Below are 15,602 nucleotides of genomic sequence, written 5' to 3' on the forward strand. Positions count from 1 at the left end.
GGCAATTCAATTCTTGTCATAAGTATCTCTGTAAGGGCAGTTCTTCACACTTGACAGACTAGCATGAAATGTAAGTACTGTATATTACTGTACTTTGTTTTTTTTCCACATGCTCCTTTATTAGATTTATACTTAATCTGGATTTCTTTCACTCTCAAAAAGCAAAAAACACACACAAAAGAAATATGGTAACTTTTTCTTTCTTTTCTTTTGCTAGAGATCTTAAAAACAAAGATGTTCAAACATTATATTTATATGGAAAACAATCTAATTTTCTTCATTTAAAAAAACTGGGAATTTTTGACCATCTTTTGAAAGATTGTTGTTGTTTAGTCATTCAATTATGTCTAATTCTTCATGACAAAAGGACATGTCAGCAAGATAGTCTGTCAGTAACTATTTCTTTGTGTTCTTGGAAGTGCTTGTTTGTTTCACCAATTGTAGCATTGAACCACTTTGTCTTCTGAGCCCTCTTTTCAATTGCCTTCAGCTTTCCTATCATTAGCATGTTCTCCAGTGGCTGTTGCCTTCATTTCATGTGTCACAAAGACTTTTGTTTATTAATGTTTCCATTGTAGATTTTAGCTTCACCTACACCCACACTGAGACAGAGAGAGAGAAAGAGAGAGAGAGAGAGTGCAACAGGCTGCTTTTTGCACTTTTCTACTTTGAACAAGAGATTCCTTATGTCTTTCTTACTTACAGCCATCAAAGTGGTATCATCAGAATATCTGAGATTATTAATACATTGAATTGCTAATTTTAATTCTAATTTCTATTTCTTGTAGTTCTGCATTTGTCATTACATATTCCACATATAAATTAAATAAATGCACTGAAACTATATAAACTTGGTAAATTCTTAAATAAATCTTTCCTATTCAATCCTTATACTCAATTTCTTTGCATTGCTTATTTAAATATAAATCCCTGCCACTTCATGTTCTCTAGAACTTACATTTTGTTGAGCAAATTTTCCTAGATATATACACACACACATATATTTTTCATTCTGGTCACTGACTACAATATAACTACCTACAGCAGGTGGAACAAAATACAACAGTGTGTGACTAGTTCATAAATATAGTCAAAGTAGATCTAATTTTGCAGAGAGAGTAATGATATTTGCCCACTGTGGAAACTCAGTCCTACTGGTCTGATACAAATAACTTTGTATAGAATAAATTGAGGTTGCCACTTTATTTTATACATTATTAATTGGAGAGTAATACAATGGGCCCTTCCTTCTTATAAAAATATAGCAAGATATAGACAATAGTTTTATTTTATTCTATATCAATAGACAACCATTTAATTCTTTTACATTTCGGGATATTTCTCTTTGTATCATTTTTTATGATGCAACAAATTTTATTTCCAGTTTCTCTAGACATGTTTATCACTCTAATTCACTTCATCTATTCTTCATCACATAATCATAATGAATATTGCTTTGATCATATCTGATTATTTTGTTTTCTCTATTCTAAGTTATTATTTTAGGTATTCATAATCTACGTTGTGGTCTTGTTTTTGCTGACTGACTAGAGTTTCCATTTTTGCTTGTAATACGGTATAGAAAGATAATTTTATTTTGGGTTTTTCTGTTTTTATTTTCTGTTTTTCTGAAGATCTTGTGTAATCTTTTAGGTCGATAAGAGGAAAAGATTGCATCTTTTTTGGCAGAACTGTATTGGTCTCCTGCTTCCTTTCATATACCAAGGCCAAATATTCCCATTACTCCAGAAGCTATTTTACTTCCAACTTTAGCATTCCAATGTCCTATAATTACTATGGCATCTTTTCTGGTGTCAATAAGATGTTACAAGTTATAATAGAATTATTCAGCTTCCACTTCCTCTGTATCTGTGGTTAGACCATACATAGATCACTGTACCAGTGATTAGCTAGCCTTCAATTTTAATTGAGATCATCTATCTTTTTAGGATTGTATCCAAGCATTTGTACCTATTTATTTACCTATTTATATAACATTTATATAACCAAACATTTACCCAGAAAACTCTAGGTGGCAATCAGAATTTTAAAACAAATTATCCAAATTTTACAAATCAAAAAGAGAAACATTTGCATACATTTTTAGTAATAAGAACTACTTTTTTTCTATTATTTTGTTGTCTTCAGTAGGATCTGAAGGATCTGCAGAGGGTTCCTTTGATAGGAATTGGCTAATTCTGTTATATTTCAGTTCCTTAATTCCTAGAAAGTTGATATGCAATCTGTTCTGTCCCAGCCTATGAGAGTCCTTGTTATGCTCACAAGGAGAAACCCCTCTTCCAACAAGCAGGCAGAAACCACAAGAAAAAACCAACCCCTTTTATTCTCACAGACCTGAGTCAATGTCCAAGGCAAACAAACACAGTTCACAGAAACGTGATCCTCAACACGAATGGTTGCCTTTGGCAACCAGCACCTCCCACACCTTCCCTTTTATAATTCAGCCAAGGCGTGGCTTCCTAATGCCTTTTCCTTTGCCTTTGGAGCTGCCCCATTGCATTCCTCTGTTCTACTCGCTTCTCTTGCCTGCATGCATCCTGGATGTTTCCCAGCTGTTCTTCATCACTGTCCAACTCAGGCTCCCAGCACAGCTGTGTCTCAGCCTGAGCGCGAGTAGAGGGGCCAGGCTCCTCGTCCGACTGTAAGTCTGGGAGCTCCTCAGAGTCTTCCTCTGATTCTAATGTCACTCCAGGCCCCTCCTACTCATCTGATTCCTCAGACTCAGCTGCCGGATCCACAGGCTGGTGAGTAATCACAACACAATCTTGGCATTTCTGCCTGGACAACATCAAGTCTTCTTTGGTTCATAGTTCTGGCATTCTACTTACCAATGATATATTTGCTTTTGAAACATCAAACTGTCCAAATGCCTCTGGGCACATCACATCTAGATGTCCATTCAGCTTTAATAACTGTAAAATTATCAGTGCTACTTGCCCTCTACTTTTCCCTAGTTGACTGTTCAATACCTTCCAACACAGAGTACGGCTAATTTCCTAGTATCAGGCTGGCATTGCCTTGGCTGTAAATGTCTATTTGGTTTCTTGATAAAATACTGGAATGGTTGCTATTTCATTCTCCAGGGAAATAAGATATTTAGGTTACAAATGAGTTCTCTGATAAAAATTGAAGGGGAAAATTTCTCTCCCCATTTATAAACACTGCAAAGATTTCTGGAATGCTTTTTACTGTGTTATGACAGGTTAACAGATTCTTGAAAGCTGTGCACGTTTCTCTCCGTCCCATCTTATACTAAAGAAAATCAAGGCAAATTTACTTTGAGGGTTTTTTTTCTCTCATCCTTTTTTTCTCAGAGCTGAGTAATCTTTTCACAAACTGTTCACTTAGCAGTTTTGCTCATTCCTTCCCTTTTCTCAAAGTTAGGTCTTCATTCTTCCATAGATAATGAGCTTCTGTAGGGTAATCCAGAATCTAGATCTCTCCACTCCTAGTAAGCACCTTAACCTCTGTGTTACGGAGGCTAGTGGACAATAAGAATCTGAAAGTAAAGTGCTGTTTTTGTTAAGCGAGGGCTTTTGAGCCTTTAGTTTCTAAAAGTAAGATATTGCTTTGGGTAAACAAGGACTTAAATATTTAGGCATACTTGAAATATTTGGGGGAAAAAATCTTGAAAATAAAGATCCCTTAACTGGAGCACTGAAACGCTTTTTGAAAATAACACACTCTGCTTTGAATAAGCCAGTTTATTGAGACAAGAGACCTCCTATCAAATCTGGAAGCAGAGCAGTGCTCCAAGACAGCTCAGCAGCTCAGGTCAAGTCTCTCTGCAGTTGGACCTCCAGCACTCCTTCTTTTCCCCTGCTATCACTTGCTGTAAATAAAACAAAAGCAAAACAAACAGGACTTCCTGGGGTGAGTTTTTAAACATGAAGACTCCTCCAAAACAAAGTCTGCCCCATCCACAGACAGCAGGTACGCAAATGTGCTTGTCATGATTTGAAATGATACAAAAATATTGGTAATGCTGGGGCTAAGATGCTATTAGGATGCCTTGATGTCCTACTGTGTTGATTTTACTTGTTACCAACTATTTGTATCCTGCTTTTCAAAACAATGTTCTTCCCAATGCAATATAAGCCATTACAAATAGAAACATAATGTATGGGTCCTCTCACGGGGCAATTTATGATCTCACATATGACAAGAAGGAATATATTAAGCTTTTATTTCCATGATTGTTAAGTGTTCATGGGAGAGACATATGGGGGGAAGGGACAAATGACAAAACATACACGGATATGTCACAACACCTTCCTGTGACTTACCTGCTTGCTTTTTGTGCTCTTCCTAAATGCCCATTTAAATCCATTCTCATTTTTCTTATAGCATTTATTTGTTGGTTTGTTTATCAGACTTTAGATGCCTCTTACATCATAGACTCTGGGAACTTACACTCCTAAAAATATAAACAAACAGTTCTCAGATAAACTAGGAACAATCCACCGGATGAAATGAAATATAGAGGATCACTAAGCCTAACCACCTAAATTCCCAAAGTCCAGCCAAAGTGGACTGAACAGAAACAAGCCATTTCTACAAAAATCTCATAAATCAACCCTTCCTTCCTGGCTTACAATGTTAGACATTCTACATAATAAACAACTGGCACTAACAGGGAGCATCCCCACACTCTCTATCAATAGAATAACCAATTTTTCTCATTTTCTAGGGAGAACTGAAAGCTATGGGTAGTGAGTTCAGTTATTTTCCCAATCTATGCAAACTACCATTTGCGGCACTCTTTGGACAAAAAGTCTTCAAGGTAAATGGGCACAAAACTGTATTTTAAAGTACAAAGATAAAATGTATTGACTTCTCTGATCAAGGATGACTAGCAGACACTGACAGGGCAAGAATGTTATGAATTTCTTTTTCTTTTCCATCTTTCAATTTCAGGAAAGTTGAATGTAATGCTTATGACAAAGCCTTTCCACTCTAAACCTGGTTTTTGCCACCCCTTTGCATCCTGAAAAAAATTCTTCTTGGACCTCTGATGAGTTAGTCCTCTGATTTTATCTGACCATAATGATCTATTACAATATTACGTTTAAATTAATAAAGCATCAGGAATGAATTGTAGAGCTGCAGTGTCTCACACCTCAATCTACCACATTTGCAGACTGTAAAGTTGGAGTGAACTTTAGCAGTTTTGAAGGGAACACGTTTGGGCAAAATATTCACCACATATAGAATATTTCAATTCCGAACAGCTGGTAATAATTCTTTTCTTCCATTATTCTTTGAACAGAAGAGCTCAGATGGACACCACACCAAAAATATTGCTGGGGTCCTAAAGTTGATATAATGGATAAGGTATTTACAAGGTGAATTTGGCATAATTATCATGATTGTTCTTGCAGTGGGGTATGGTGTGCCCCCCCATTAATTACATATTATCATCAGTAGTTTGCAACAGTGATCAATTTAATATCTGCTGTGCCAGTGGTGTAGTATCCGTGGGCAGGAAAATGCCAAAACAAATCAGTGAATGGCTCTTCACTGGAGGGGATTCTTGGTTTCTTCCTTCTCCCACCTTCTAGGACTTTGATAATAGCATGATTAGATTAAGAAGCCAAATCCAGAATTACTGGTATACCAGCTATGGGCATCTGCACATTACAAGAGATGGAGCTTTGATTACATTGTCACTTTTTCCATCTTGACTTTTTTTGACACCTTCCAGCCCGATACCATAATTAGGCATTTGAAAAGCAATGCAAATTTCTCATAGTGGTTAACACAGAAACTTTAGGAACAGTAGTAATTCAGTTTATTTTTTATGATGGGAGGGGAAATGGCATGTGTACATACGACTCAGAGGAGGCAAAAGGAAGTACTGAGTTACTAACAGGTGCTACACTGGGCACAAAGCCAATAAAGACTTGTCACCACTCTTATCTGATCAAGGAAATAGTGAAACAAACAAGGGATTTGAAGATGATATAATTTCTTAAAAGGTTTCTATACCATGTGTCAGACAACTTTGTAAAGGTTCTCTGGCTCCTGCATTGTTATGATTGTGGGCATAGTGATGTTCATTTCTGATGACTTAAACCTATGTCATTTTGTTTGTTTCTTCTGGAAAACCTTTCCTGGTTCATGAAAATAAATAAATAAGCCTATTAAAAGTAGGTTTCATTATAAGAACTAGGAAGTTTATCTGGAATTTCACAATAATTTGGTCAAGGCCATACAATATTATCTTCCTAGAAGCACAGAGACACCATACCGCTCAACACATTTTTAATTTGGTTTCCTGCAGCTACTATTTCAGCTGGCTGTGCTGATTTTGTTGACTGTTTTTCTCTTGACAAACACAATACTGTCTCACAAATACATATACACAGAGGAAGTACCAAAAAGGGCAATCAGAATGATCATCTTATATGGAAGGCATGGCAACATGTGGATTTTGTAGCTTAAAAAAGCAGCAGAGAGGCATGGTAAAAGTACAATAATGTAGGAATAGAAAAGATTGATAGAAAAAAATATTTTTCAATTAAAGCTAAAGAGGATCATGCAGGACTGAGAAAAAGAACCCCCTTATTTACATAGCATTTAAGTAAACTTTGCAATGTGTTGTCATCAGATTTGATCCATACCAATTTAGGAAGCTTTAAAAGGTGATTAGATCAATTTCTGAAGACTGTGACTACAATGACTACTCGATGTATGGATCCACAACATCTCCCCAATCCCAGTAGCCCTCAGTTGCTGGCAATGGAAATAGATTATCCTCAAGCCCTACTTGTAGGTGTTTTAAATGCAGGAAGGTGCTGGGTCATTAAAGAAGATAGAAAGCTAACCTAAATGGGTGTTTGATCTGATCCATCAGAACTCTTAGGTTTATATTCACTCAGAACCCTGTCTCTGTCCCCATCCTTTCATCCTTTTAATCAAAGATCTTATTTTAATTTGGTCTTATCCCCAACACCACTCTTTTCCTCTTACCAAATTATTTTAACACTTTTACCACCAACTTGCATGAGAATCTTCTTTCTCCTGTTCACCTGTCCTCCCTCACCTGTTTCCATCTCACTCCACCCATTTCCCCTTTCATCCCTCCCATACACCATTAGTATCACTGCTCACAAGTGACCTGGGGGAAAAAAGAGCAAGTAATGTTCTCAACTGAAGATTCTTCTGGTTGTATGCTCCATAATGTACAGAGGGCCCGTTTCTCTGACAACTTACTATGGATACAAAACAAAGATAAACTGTGTGTGTCTGCTGTTGTAATGCTGTGAGTTTTACTATTAAGCAACCCTCATGTATGAAGTGGAAAGTTCACTCCTTCAACTCATGGGACCCAGGATCTGTTTAATATTAATAGGTGCTAGATTCCAGGTGGCTCAATCACAAGCCTCATGCAGAGTAAACACTCCCATTAAAGTGTAATAATACCAAAGGAGGAAGATAAACGGCTAACAATAGCAGAACTGAATCATCCAGGATGTTCCCACAATTCCTCGTGGCCAATGATAACTCATATTTGGATCTCACAAAAGGGATCCAAAATAGTCCATGGATAGAAATGCCTTTCTATCCACATTCAAAAGTAAGATTTGACATAGAGTCAGAAGAGCAGATGGTATAAAACAAGTGTGGAGACCAGACAGGAAGGGAGCAGGTGAGACTATTGAATAGAAAAGGAAAGATTTCAACTGGAGCTGCAGTAGTGTATATTGAGCTTGCTGCCTCATTATGATCTCTTCCCAAGGCATCTTTGGCCTGCTGTAAGTCTAACATATATACTTATTTCCATATGTGGCTTATTTCTTAAAAGATATCTTAATAGATATAACCATTAGGATTTTGGGGGTAATTCTAAACATAAAATTATATGAGTTTTGAGTTATCCCAATGCACAGATCTCTGGATCTACAGTACATATGGCATATATATTTGGCTTAAGAATTTTGGTGATGATAAATGAGAAGCATATTATTGTCAGGATCAGACAACGTATCTGAAAAACAGGGATATGAGAAATAAACATTTCCTATAGTTATTATGAAAAAATGATTTCTCCGTATTAAAAAATAAGGGGGGGGGGACCTGTAAGTACCGAGCACAAAGAAGAAAGTAACTCTTTCCAGGAGTTTTCTATGTTGAGTGATGTGATGAAATGTATCTACAAAGGGGGAGAGGGTGTGATGGACTACAATGAAGCAGCCTTTTCCCAGGAAGACAGGAGCACATTGGGGGGAGGGGCAGAACAAAAAGAGCACAATCCAAAGCTGGATCAAAGAAAGAGGGAGAGATTGAGCATAATTATTCCCTAGAATCTCCACAGGTTATATGTGTTAGAGTTAGAGTAGCATAGGTTTAGTTTGGCAAGATTCCATATATATACTGTGTTAGCAAATTATTGGCTGGCTTGTTCTATGTCATTCTTGGGCGTGGCTTGACAGTATTTCTTATTCTAGAAATTAATAGTTTTGCTTATAAATCCAGCTTCTGATGTTACAGAACACAGGAAGACAAATCATTATCATGAATTATGTTAAGTTTCTAGACCCAAGGAGCACTTTGAAATAATTTAATGGTTTCCAACTGGCAGCACAAATTGGATGAGTCCTCTTTATTTATTACATTTACATAGGTTATAGAGTTTTCCTTAATTTTTGCTCCACAATTGTGTGAAGTAAATTGGACTAGGGCAGGGGTGGGCAACCTTGGCTCTTTTATGACTCATGGACTTCAACTCCCAGAATTCCTGAGCCAGCATAGCTGAGCATAGCTGGCTCAGGAATTCTGGGAGTTGAAGTCCATGAGTCATAAAAGAGCCAAGGTTGCCTACCCCTGGACTAGGGGATAGTAAGTACTTTTGTCATTTTGAAAAAGTGCTATCAGACTCTTTCTATTATTTGGCCAGTCACCCAGTGGCTCAATAGTTCAGTTAGGGTTTCAACATGATCCAAGCATAGATTCTCAATTCTCATATCACACTGCTACTATAGCAATATTTGTATCTCATATGCAGCTCCTTGAGAAAAAAATGGTAGGAAAAAAAATTGTTTGTGGATATTTGGTGTGCTTCTCTTATCCTAATGGGAAGTAGTCAAAACAAGTGACTGAATATTATTTTGTTTCTTTTCTTTTCTTTTCTTTTTGCAGCTCAGATGACATTATAAAATGAATGTCAACCCCACAGAAGTAAAATCTGTTCTGAAGAGTTTGCTATATATCTATATGCAAGACAGGGAAAGGAAACTGAATTATACAAATCCATCTCTTGTACAGCAGGAAGAAATCTCAGCTTCTCTATACATCCTGATTATTATTGGGTTTTTTGGCTTTCTCCTTTTCTCTATGATGCTCAGCAATATTGTTCTCAGGCAGCGGGAAAACTACATAGACCATCTCTTTCAAAATAAATTTCCAGGAAACAGGAGGATAACTTCCTGCAACAGCATAATGATTAATGCTGGAAAGGGTGTTACAACAGAAGCTAACATAGATTACCAGTGCCAAAAGACTGACAGTTGCCCAATGGCAGAGATTCCAAGCATGGAATCAGTGCAGAAAAATGTATGAAGGTGCAGTGTCATGACCTATTTTTAACTGTGGATTATTTTGTTGCTGTCTAAAGCATTAGATCTGATTGCACTAACTTGGTCCATTCCTGGCAAGCCTCATTTGGAGCAACCTTCCTATCTACAGTGCAAGAAAAAAAACTTGTTTATTTCTAAACTGCATTATAGTTTTCCTATTCTAAGCTCCATTACGTTTCCACTAATAATTTGGTAATCGAGTTTAAACATGTATGATTTCTTTATATTCATGTTCATCTGCAGTTTTATGATGTGTCCTACATGGAATAAGTAAGCCATCTTCCTTGTTTCTTAATTGTGTGTTTTGTGAAAACTTTTGTTCTTGTAACTGTGTTATGTTGTGGAGACCTCTTCACAATCTAAGAGAAAATACATAAAAGCTGAAAGAGTCGAATCAAACAAACGTTCATATTGACTAGAACAGTGATGGCGAACCTTTTAGAGACTGAGTGCCCAAACTGCAACCTAAAACCCACTTATGCATCGTCGAGTGCCGGCTGGGTGTGGCCCATTGGCTGGGTGTGGCCAATTGGGTGGGTGTGACCAATTGGATGGGCATGGCTGCAGTGGTAACGGCAGACTGGGTGGGACTAAAAAGTTCAATCAATCAATTCCAACTTTGCAAGAATTTTTTTTCCCGCGAGAAGTTGAAATTGACTGAATCTTTTTTTTTTTTTTTGCACATGGCGGCGGAGGCCTTAAAGCAAAAAGGTTTTATAAAACCCAGTTGAAGGCCTAGGACTGGGGCGACGACACGCGTGCCCACAGAGAGGGCTCTGAGTGCCGCCTCTGGCACCCGTGCCATAAGTTTGCCACCACTGGACTAGAAGGTTAACTCTCCTGCCCTGGTTTGTTATTGGTCCATTATCCATGGATAGAAAATTCAAAACAGAAAGAGGTATACCCTGGAATCCAGGGCTGAAAGTATCCCCTGAACATCAGCAGTCTCGGAAAATTGTCAAATTGTCATGATTAATGTGATAAAAAAAAGAAACCTTATTAAAATCCATGACTAGAGAATAGGCAGGTTAATTATGCTGAAGTTTAATTAAATTTAAATGGAAACAAACTGAAGTCAAGTTTAGATTCTAACTCACCATTCAAAAGCTAAGTGTAAACCTTGTCAAGGAAAGGTTATGCATTCCTGGCATTAAATAATGAATCCAGGACATGTGTTTTGTGTACTAGACATTGTCAAAACAAAGATGGATTGAGAAGTTGATCATTTTTTACTATAACCCACAATTCTTGTAAATATTTAATTCTAGTGACTGCTTATACATAATAAAGAAGGGGAGGGGGGAAACCATTTTGAAAAGAAAGGATTATAATTAGGCATCATTCTTACCATAATGTAGATCAGCTTTCTTTTGACATGCTGACTGGGGATAATGGGACTTGTAGTCCAACATATCTGCTGGGTAGGAAGCTAGGAAAGAAAGTCCTTTCAGGCATTTTTCTCCAGGAGTAAAATGAGACTCAGTTGAAATCTGCTGTTACCTTCACTATTTATCATCTATTCTATTTGCTAAATTCTTTAAATCCTATAGCCAAGTTCTCCGGATGAATAAAAAATAAAAGCATGTGCAGTACAGTAAAATGCAAAATAAAAACACCCATAAACTATGCAGCTGAAAACTGGTCGGTCAAAGACTAAAACAATAGAAATTATAATGGAATTAAAATATATTTAAAATTCAGTTAAAAAGGCAAAGCAAATGAAAAGATTTCCATCTGGAGTGAAAATGATGCTAGCATGGGTGCTAGGCAAGCCTTTCTAAGAAGAAATTCCATTAATGGAGTTCCACCAGAGAAAATCTTGTCCCTCTCGTAGAGACCCATCTTATGGCTTTTGGTGATAAGACCTGGAGGAGGACTTCAATGGAAAATGGGTAGGCATGTATGGGGAATGGTGCTCCTGATCCCAAATTGTTTAACAAGTGGAAGATTAAAAGCAGCACTTTGAATCTGGTCCAGAAATGGACCTGCAACCAGTATAGATAGCAAAGAACTATCATAACCAATTTATTGACCAGTCCCAGGAAGCAGTCTAGCCACCTTATTTTGAATTAAAATAATGTTTCTGAACTGTTTTCAAAGGCAGCCTGTTGTACAATGCACTGCAATAATCCAATCTGAAGTTACCTGAGTGTGAATAACTATTGTTGAGATTGTCTCTGTCCAGGTAAAGTTGCAGTTGATCAATCATAAATGGCACTCCATGCCACTGAGCCAATCTGGATCTCTAATGATAGCAATGGAACTAGGAGTATCCCCCCTCCCCTTAAATTACGAACCTTTAGAGTTCAGACCCACTTAGCTGAACTGATGCATCGCCCACAAGCAATATTTTGGACTGAATCCTAGTTCATTGGCCTTCATCCAGTCCATTATCTTGCCTAAGAACTGATTCAGAATGCTGACTACCTCATCTGCATTAGTAGAAGTAGGTGTCCTCTGCATATTGATGTCACCTTAGCCCACTTCTCTGGATGACCTCTTCCAGCCTGAAACTGGCCTGAAATTGATCTAGATGAATCAGTTTCAATCAAAAGAGCCTGAAGTGGATGAGCCAGCAGCCATTCAAGCAAATTGCTGTGAAAGGAGTATTGGCCACAGGCATATAAGTTTTATTCTCTGAGTCCAGATTTGAATTCTTTCGAAATGGCCTGATCACTAACTCTTTAGGGAGGCTAGGACTGATGGAATAAATTTAACACCTGGACATCCCTAACTTGCACGGCCATTTATGGAATAGGTTTTTTTTCACCATCTCTGCTCCTATCCACTCCCCATCCCAGTGTGTTAAATACTATGAACCTTTAATTTAGACATTTTATACAAATTCCTGTTCATCTCAATAGAATAAGGAATAATCTGTCTTCCACGTTGTTGTTTTTAAATATAAATAACATAGAAGTTTCTGAACTCAGTCACATGACGTATCCATAATCTACATTTTATGTGAACCATGCAAGTAAACAGTACATAAATTGGCTGTTGGGCTCTGTCATTGATATAGCCCAAGCAATTAAGTCTGAACGTAAAATCAAAAAGTCAGTTCATTGTTCAGAGAGTAGCAAAACTGTATCGTGAAATCATTGTGCAAAGTCCTATTTGTGGGCCCGAAGTTCATACAAATAGGATCACAATGGAGACGGCATAAGGAATGAATAGTACAGTATATTGCAAAATAATTTTACTTATAGAAAAATGATCCTTGAGATAAGGTGTCATAAAAATATGGGAAGGTTCCTACACAAATAGTCTACTTTTTCTTTGGATGCTTCTACAGTATCTGATGGGAAAATTCAGAAAAGGGCAATGGGAACCTGATATATATGATGACAATGTCAAAAATGTGGGGGTTTCTTTTCATAGAAGCAACTTATTAACACAAAAATATGGTAAATATTACTGTATTATTTCTTTCACAGTAGAGACAGAAAATTAAGGTAGTCATTTTGATTTTGACAAGAGTGGTGTTTTCATTCAACATGACAAGGTACTTATGTATCGTTCCTTCATTTCAGATTACAGCTTTGCAAGGCTTCTTCCTTTTATCTGCCTGTACTTTGCTGCTAGAGTGTACTGTTTGGCAGCTTTATTTATGGGATTCAATAGAGAAATATATGGGGTCCAGGAACATAGAACCTAGTTGACCTGAAGAGAACAAGTATACTTCTACCACATGTATAAACACATCAGCAATTAGATATCTAATTCCTGAAATGCATACAATTGTCCCTGTACATCTGACTCTTGCTTTCTGCAATGTAGGCATAGATTATGGAGTGAGAATCTTTGGGATGGCCAGGGAGACAGGATTCTTCTGCACATTAATTACAAGCAGAAGCTGTGAAAGTCAAACTCAGAGAGTCAAGAAGCAGAGTTAAGAAGGGTCTATATCTGAAACAGCCTTTTTTCAATCTGGCATTCTGAGAGCTACAGAATTATAAAATTCTGGAAGTTGTAGATTCAATGAACTTGGAGAAAGCCAAGTTAAATGCTAGCTAAGACTCAAGGGATCTACAGCCAGCCATATTAGATCATCTGGGCTAGGTGGATTAATAAAGGCAGTAAACAATAAAAGGCAGTTGATTACTAGTTCTATGATAAAGAGCTATAAAATCCATCTTCAACTCACATTAACACTTAAATTAATACAATAAATATTAACTTTAAAGGTTTTGTTTCAATGATACATTTGTATAATACAAATTGTATTATTAAAACATTTTAATAATACAAAACACTTGTAATCTTATGGTGCAATTGAAATGTTGGGCCTATAGGACATAAGACGTAAAGAATCTCTTAGTTAAAGTTAGTTAAAGTTACCTAAACATGTAAAGGAATGTCTTTTCGTTCAGTGCCATTATAACTTTAGTTTCTGAATACGTCATTAAACAACAACAACCTATACAGGAGTTGCAGCATAGTAGGAGGGTAAGATACCCCAACATTCCATCCTCAATCAGCCTGATGACCTTTAACATTCCATCTCCTTAACAACTGACTTCCTCAGCATTGTTGCCACTCTTGAAGAAGCCATTTTGCCTAATAAGAGAAATAACTCCAAATGTATAAACAAGACCTGCCTAGTTTCCCCCAAATGGCCAGCAAACCAGATCCCTAGGATTTCCCACCATGTAGCTCTCAAACATTTTTGCTTTCTCATTTTTCAGGCTTCCTCATTATTGGAAAACAGGCATGCAATGATCGTTGCAATAAATATGGTTCTTTCTCCTCAGTGTTGGGTTCTGAACATCTGAATTTTCCACAACAGTTAATATTCAAGGTGCTTTTGTGCTTCACAAATGTACCCTATTAATCATTCTTCTATCTTGGAAATATTTTTTTCTTTGATGTTCACTTTTATGATAAACTAGCTGTACCCGGCCACGCGTTGCTGTGGCTCGTAGCGTGTGTTGCTTTTACATCCAACAGATGGTGCTGTTTTTCAAAAAAAGCATGTTTTTACCTGTCACAGGTGTGACATCTATATAATAGTAGGTATATAAAAACACGCGCGTATTCGAATGCAATGTTGTGTCAAAATTTCAAAGCAATCGGTGAAGAACTTTCGGAGATTTAAGATTTTGAACAAACGAATATTTACATTTTTATTTATATAGATTAAGACATATCACTGCACTTAGTTGAAAAAATTATTCTGAATTTAAGACCACACACCATGTCCTCAAAGAAAAAAGTCAGAAGAAAAAGTGACAAAAGTTCTGAGCATTGCTTAGTAACAGCTGACCTTCAGGCAAATCTTCAGATACGTTCTTGCTTTTCAGCAGGGATGTTTGCAGATGTTTGCACCATCGACCCACTCCTTTCTTACCAACTGTTACTTTTATTCTTATTAGAAATTGTTAAGATTCTGCCTCATTCCACCCCATCCCCTTGCATACCAATTCAGAGATAATTGGAGTATAAAATTTTGGCTTCCTATCAGGATAAGTCATGCTGTTTGTTCCAATTTACTTTTTTTTCAGATGCACTTCATTTTTCCCATTATACTGGACAATTTTTTTCAAGTTTTGCTTTCTTAATTTGGTGATTATGATAGACCCCTAAAAACTGAACCTAAATGTTTCAGAATGACTATCACACAGGAGTCTTGAGAAATGTGAAATTAACTTTGAATGACTATAATGTATTTAATCACATAAAGTTTTTGACATGGTGCATGAGTTCAACAGGGCTAAAAGTGTTTTGCTGCTGAATTTCATTTCTATTTAGTCTCCCATGCATCTCACTTCAGTGTTCAACCATGGTCAGACAGCATTGACTGAATCCTGTTGCCCTGATATCATTTTTCTTTTGTGGTGAATCCTTTCACCATGTTTGTGACTGACAGCCCCCAGATTTCCAGGAAAGAAATCCAAGTGTGAATGCAGACAACGAATCTTCAGTGACCTGTTATACTTCATGGTCTTGTATGCTGTAAGATGTTTGTCAACCGGGTGAACGTAGCTTGATGCTCTGTAAGTT

The 15,602-nt window shown here is 37.0% G+C and overlaps 1 protein-coding gene and 1 long non-coding RNA gene across 4 annotated transcripts in view; one reads left to right on the forward strand and one right to left on the reverse strand.

Moving 5' to 3' along the window:
• LOC107297741 lies at positions 1–10,005 on the forward strand. Its single transcript, XR_001549136.1, has 3 exons — positions 1–70; positions 4,712–4,804; positions 9,163–10,005. It is a non-coding gene; the product is annotated as an uncharacterized LOC107297741 (long non-coding RNA).
• SMIM11A (small integral membrane protein 11A) overlaps positions 3,725–15,602 on the reverse strand; it is a 24,597-nt gene continuing 12,719 nt past the window's right edge. For 2 of the 3 annotated variants that reach the window (XR_001549135.1, XR_001549134.1), the window contains 2 exons: positions 4,308–4,438; positions 3,725–3,853 (listed from right to left, as the gene is read on the reverse strand). The gene's annotated coding sequence lies outside the window, so the exon portion shown is untranslated. Of the gene's footprint in view, positions 3,854–4,214; positions 4,439–15,602 lie in introns of those variants that run through there. The other variant, XM_015827102.1, reaches the window with a different exon arrangement.

The sequence above is a fragment of the Protobothrops mucrosquamatus genome, unplaced genomic scaffold (genome assembly GCF_001527695.2).
Source record: "Protobothrops mucrosquamatus isolate PMUCROS unplaced genomic scaffold, P.Mucros_1.0 scaffold3492, whole genome shotgun sequence".
NCBI lineage: Eukaryota > Metazoa > Chordata > Lepidosauria > Squamata > Viperidae > Protobothrops > Protobothrops mucrosquamatus.